The sequence below is a fragment of the Camellia sinensis genome, chromosome 5, assembly GCF_055761805.1.
Source record: "Camellia sinensis isolate YWXY chromosome 5, ASM5576180v1, whole genome shotgun sequence".
Lineage (NCBI taxonomy): Eukaryota > Viridiplantae > Streptophyta > Magnoliopsida > Ericales > Theaceae > Camellia > Camellia sinensis.
The window spans coordinates 144,851,588-144,857,587 of NC_138965.1; the positions used below are offsets into that span (position 1 = coordinate 144,851,588).

The 6,000-nt window shown below is 35.6% G+C and overlaps 1 pseudogene across 1 annotated transcript in view; it reads left to right on the forward strand.

The window, feature by feature from the left end:
- LOC114291921 (putative aldo-keto reductase 1) overlaps nt 1-5,781 on the forward strand; it is a 31,097-nt pseudogene extending 25,316 nt beyond the window's left edge. Inside the window, exons 4-7 of the transcript XR_014328906.1 lie at nt 3,623-3,795; nt 4,280-4,375; nt 4,909-5,062; nt 5,594-5,781. The product of XR_014328906.1 is annotated as a putative aldo-keto reductase 1 (transcript). The remainder of the gene's footprint in view (nt 1-3,622; nt 3,796-4,279; nt 4,376-4,908; nt 5,063-5,593) is intronic.
- Nucleotides 5,782-6,000: the final 219 nt, after the last annotated feature.

The window sequence follows — 6,000 nt, forward strand, 5'->3', positions numbered from 1 at the left end:
TAGTTCCTTCTTTGTATCAAGGAAATGGATGTTTCATCCATGTTCCATGAGTAGGAAGATGAGCTTGTAATCATCTCTCCATAGCTTTCATTTCTTGCTTTTACTTAGTCTAGTTTTCTATTTGTTTTAAAGCTACATGAGAGCTCTCCATCAAGGCCATTAAAGACTCTTCTTTTTCCTTTGAAGCATGGAAATGGAGATTTTAATCCATCTTCCATGAGTAGGAAGATGAGTCTCTTTGGTCTTCCTAATGAGGGAATCTCTTATGTATATGCTTTGCCTTTAAGAATGGCTTCTTTTAAACCTATTATCTCTAAGCTTGAGTATTCGCTTGCTCTTGTTTTCCATGAGATTCAGTGGGTTTTTGTCATGTCTTTGATTGTATCTTTCATACTTAGCCTTAGTTAGCTTTGTTTTCATTGATTACCATCTCTTTGCTTCACTAATCCTCATCTAAATACCCTTGGGATGTTTGATGATTTGTAAAGCAAACCTACTCTCTCCTTCAGAAATTTTCATGACAGGAGAGAGAAGGATGGATGAACATCCTTGGGAAATCCCCTAATTGTGCTCTGTTCCAGTTCTGGTTGCAACAGATTCTTCCCCAGAAGTCATGGCCGGCCGACCAGTGCATAGTACAGTTGACCATATCTCAAGGCTGGCAGACCCCTTTTATTGGACGACAAAGGTGTATTTTCAGTAAAACAGAGTAGATCCTGAGGCCTGAAACAAAGTGATTTTCAGACAGTGAACAGAGATAACTTCTAGCAGTGAACAGTTGGGGTTTTCGAAGTATGTTCTTGCCCTTGACCGCTTGATTCACCGCCTCTCCTTCGATCCCTTTAATTTACGTCCTTTGAGTTGTATTTTGTAAATAATTAGTTTGCTAATTCACTTGTATTCGTAATTAATTAGTTACTCTACTTTCATTCGGACTTGTAATAATTGGTTGATTAATTAGTTCATTCATTTGTGTTGTAATAATTAGTTAATTAGGAAATTCATTCGGATCCTCTTGTGCGAGGGTAAATTTGTAATATTTGTATGTCTTCCAACCCCCATTTCTTTCTTTTTTTTATTTACATGCTTACCGTGATTGCATATAGTATCATGTTTTTGTTTCATATCATTACCATGCTTTATATTCATTTTTGCTTGCATTGGGGTTTGATTCATCATACTTGACTATCATTATCATTTTTACTTACGTGAATACATACACTACCGCATGCCTTGAATCGATTCATATGTCATGTTAAGAAGCCGAACCTAGTAGCTGCATTCTTGTATGAGATGCGTTAGCCATTTGCATATAGGATCATGAATTATTGTAGCTAACTCCTTTTTTGGCTTGCCTTGGAGTACTAGGTGAGCACTTTTTGACTTTAGCATATTGCATGTGTGTTTGCGTTGCCATATCAAGCATACTACTATAAGACTATGTGCTTATTTGGAATACCTCTTTGAATGCATGTGGATGAAGGCTATTTCGCTTAAGTTGGAATGATTTTGATTAATATACATATGAGCTTGCTTTTCAAAGTAGCACATATTCAAAATTCTTTTCAAACAAGTATGAAATCAAAGCATTCCAAAGTAGGTAATGTTGTCTATACTTGTGTGCCTCACATAGTAAGTTAGTATATTAATAATCAGAACAAAAGCATATAATGTTGATAAAAATCACATCATGATTAGTAGAGGCCGATCTTTGATCGGGTGAGGGGGGTGCTCAATTCATGACCTTCCCCTCTCGTACCTAAGTTCCCGAACCAAGGCAACTTTGGTTATGACAGACAAGTGGCCTTTGGCACGAGTCACGGGTTTCTTAAATTTTTCAAAAATATTTAGGTGGCGCCTTTGAAATTTGGCAATGCGGTCCATTTTTGGCATCTCTGATGATAAATGGATTTTCTAAGATTTGTCGGATTTGGACTCTTATTTGTGTTTTTTCTGTTTCACATTGCACTTGTAAAATCAGATTCAAAACCATTGAAGTTCGAACTGTAGGGTCATCGTACTCGAGGAGACTAAACCCCTCCGAGGAGCACAAAAAACCAGCTACAACATAGCAATAAGCTTTGTCTTTGGTCCTTCCATGCTGCCATCAACGAGTTATGAATAGTTAAATCAGCATCAACTAGAACTATTGAATAAACTGCTAAATCGATTGCTTCAACCGAATCACCTACTGTGGATTGTGAATCCACCATGCGCGGGTTCAATTCCCTTCATTTTCCTATAACTAATTTGCTACAATCAGGGGGTACCTAGGTTTTGATTTCCCTACTTCATAATAGAAAGGCAGACCCGAAGCAAAGAAAGAAGAAAAGGGCAGGCATAAACAAGAGATGCCACCACTGATTGCCTATATTAGATAGGAGATAGGATAGCGGACCCTATCTCTTACAAAAATAAATACAAGAATCTTGGTTGAAAAATGGGACGCTACTCCGATAGCTTCCTACTCGCAGCTAGGAGAGGAATGAAAACTACAAGGTAACGAGCTCAGAGGAAAGAGGCAGCAGGTTTGAATCTTCTATTGCTGAAAGAATGAAAGAATGGGGAGCTAACCTTTGAGAAGAATCAAAAATAAAAATGGAAAGTGTTCAATTGGAACATGAAAACGTGACTAAATAGGTCCTATCGGGACAGAGTGGAAGAAAGAAGGAGATTCTTGAACGAGGAAAAGGATCCAATGACTTAAAAAGAATTGAATGAGGAGGCATATGAGGTGAAAATCTCACGTACAGTTTTGTAGAGTGGCAGTAAGGGTGGCAAAGATGGTAGAGAATATGATTCAAAACAGCCCTCATACTTTGAAAGATAAATCAAATATCAAGTCATCAAGGGAAACGGAAAGAGAGGGATTCAAACCCTCAGTACAAATAACTCATAAAACAGATTAGCAATCCGTCACTTTAGTACACTCAGGCACCTCTCCCAATAAAAAAAAAAGATAATTACTATGTTACATTACACGTAAAGTAAGGATTAAAAAAAGTCTTTCTTTCTCTCTATTTATCTTTATCATACAGATATGTTACAATTTTTATCAGCAATTCCATTTAGATAAAAGAAGGGCTGGAAAGATCCAATATAAATATAAAGAAAAATCAAAATAAAGAAGACTTACTTTTCTTTGATTTTGTTCGGAAAGGCCTTTTTTTATCCCATGGCCGAGCTAGGTCAGTATCTATCCTGGCCTTTTTTTGTTCCAACAAATCATAGTATAGATTGAAGAAAAATACTTGCTATTAAAGCAACAAGAAAGTATCCTTTCTTATTAGTCCTTTCTTCTCTTTGTATTTGCTTTTTTTTTTTAATTGCTTTACTGGAATATATAAAAAAAAATAAATAAATAAACTATGAATTCTTACACAATGCATTTTTTGTTATGATTTCGGTGTTTTTATCGAGCCGTATCTATCAAAATTCCTCCAGTAAAAGAAAAGAGAAAACTTCTTTTTTAGTTATTTAAATGAATCCTCTAGTATGGCATGGGTTACTTCAGCGTCGTATTAGTTGCCACTCATTTCTATTTAGTTGGAATCTTTTCCTTAATCTAAGTGACATTGGAAATATTTACTGATTGGTGTTGAATTTTCTTTTTAAATGGCAGATGGGAGAACTCAAGAAATTGGTGGAAGAGGGTAAAATAAAATACATTGGTTTATCAGAAGCAAGCCCAAACACAATAAGGAGGGCACATGTTGTTCATCCTATAACTGCTCTACAAATGGAGTATTCCCTTTTGACTCGAGACATTGAGGAAGAAATAATCCCGCTTTGCAGGTGCTTCATATTGCTTCCAAAATTCTGCAAAAATCTTCATCTTGAGTTTACTTACATCTTATTAAAAAATTTGGAGGCTCCTGTTCAAATGTGGCTCTTTGTTAAAATAAAAAATTCATCCACAAAAAGATGTTTGAAAGGGCTGCTTTACTTAATAGTACGGCCCAAGTTCAAGTTATGGAAACCACCTCTCCAGAAGTGGGGGTTAGGCTGTGGGCATCTTGCCCTCCTAAGACCTCGCTTTAGCCTCATGTACTGGGTTGCCATTTTTTATTCACAAAAATATGTTTATCAGGAGAAGACACCCTACTGTCTGTTTGAACTTCAATTTATAATAATTTATTTTATTTTTTTATTGTGATTTCTTCTTTAGTGGAATTTGCATCTTAAACTTCTAGCCATTTACTATTTTCAGTTACACTTCCAATTTGTTTTGATATTTCCTTTCATCATATTTTTTTCTAAACCATGTTTTGGTTATCAGGGAACTTGGAATTGCGATAGTTCCATATTCCCCTACTGCTCATGGTTTTTTGCTGGCAAGGCAGTTGTGGAGAGTGTCCCTACAAATAGCTTCTTGGTAATGAACTGGATCTATATCTTTTATTTACTTCAATTTAATTAATGTTGGATAAAAATCATCTCTGTGAACTAATGCTCTTGTTTTGGCAGAAAATGTATTTTAGAAAACGTTTTCCACATTATCTGGCATTTGGTATAATCGAAAATCAAAGGCAACTGAAAATGTTTTCTGTGGTCAATAGAGAACAAGTTTACTTAGGCGGAAAACATTTTCTACTTTTGAAAGGTGGAAAACGTTTTCCGAAATAAGGTCTTACCAATGCCGCCACACTAGTATCATCAACACCCTACCACAGCCACCAACACCCTACCACAACCACCAACTCCACTAATACAACAAACAACTAGTACATTAGTTTCAAGGTCTCAAACAAAGATAGGAAAACATTTTCTACGAAAAAATTTATTGGAAAATGTTTTTCATAGGAAAATAATCCTTGCTGAAACAGAGTGTTAATTCATTCAGACATTTCCTCTTTTGGTTAGTCAAACAACTAGATGAATGGATGACTGACTTTTTCTTTCCATCAGCTAGCACTTCCTAGGTTGACAGGGCAGAATTTAGATCACAACAAGATCTTTTATCTTCGAATAGAAGAGTTGTCTAAGAAGCATAGCTGCACCCCTGTTCAACTAGCACTTGCTTGGGTTCTTCATCAAGGAGATGATACAGTGCCTATTCCCGGTGAGTGACTAATCAAAATTTTAATTTCCTGGTAATGAGTAATACGTGAAAAGTTATGGAAAAAGTCCCAGAAGGTGAAATGAATCCTTGAACAAACCTCGAAAACTTTTAATTCCCTGGTAACTAGTTTGATATGTAGGAGGTTGTGGTCTTTCTTACAATCCAACCTAAACCTTGCCGAAGTATATTTTTTGGCTTTTGAATTAAATTAAATGTAACTTCTATTGAATGATTAGTTTTTATTAGTTTTTTTGAAAATTCTTGAGTTTTTTAATCATATTTGGATGTTTACTGAATGTTGTAATAATATTTTGTTATTGTTTCAAGTGGATGTTTATGCAATCAAATCACCTGTTAACCAATTTAAGAGAGAGATCCTTGCTGATTTTTGGAGTTTATTTTCACCAAACTAGTGTTCAGTATTTTTTAAAAAACAAGTTCTGAAAACAAAACCAAAACTTCCAAATGTGCTCCTTAATGTTGTATTTCGAATGGTCAAGTTGTATTTAACCTTGCATTGTACATTTGCAGGGACAACTAAGATTAAAAACCTTGATGAGAATATTGGTGCCTTGAGAGTGAAGCTCACAGAAGATGATTTAAAAGAGATATCTGATGCAGTGCCCATCCTCGAGATCGCGGGGCCTAGAATATATTAAAGTTTGACTAGTGTCTCATATATTTTTGCAAACACACCACTGCCAAAGAATTCCAAGTGATTGGCTTTATATATATATATATATATATTTTTGTGATGGAACTAATGTTAATAGTGTTTTTGTCAATTTTGTATTTCCTCTTGTAGCTTGTTGTGGCTTTGGTGTGTTGTCTTAATAACATTGTGGCCACTGCGGCTGAAACCCGCGCATGTTTGGATGTGTTCCGATGGTGTCAAGTTCGGGCTCCAAATTTTCACAGATTACTTATGGTTGGTCGAA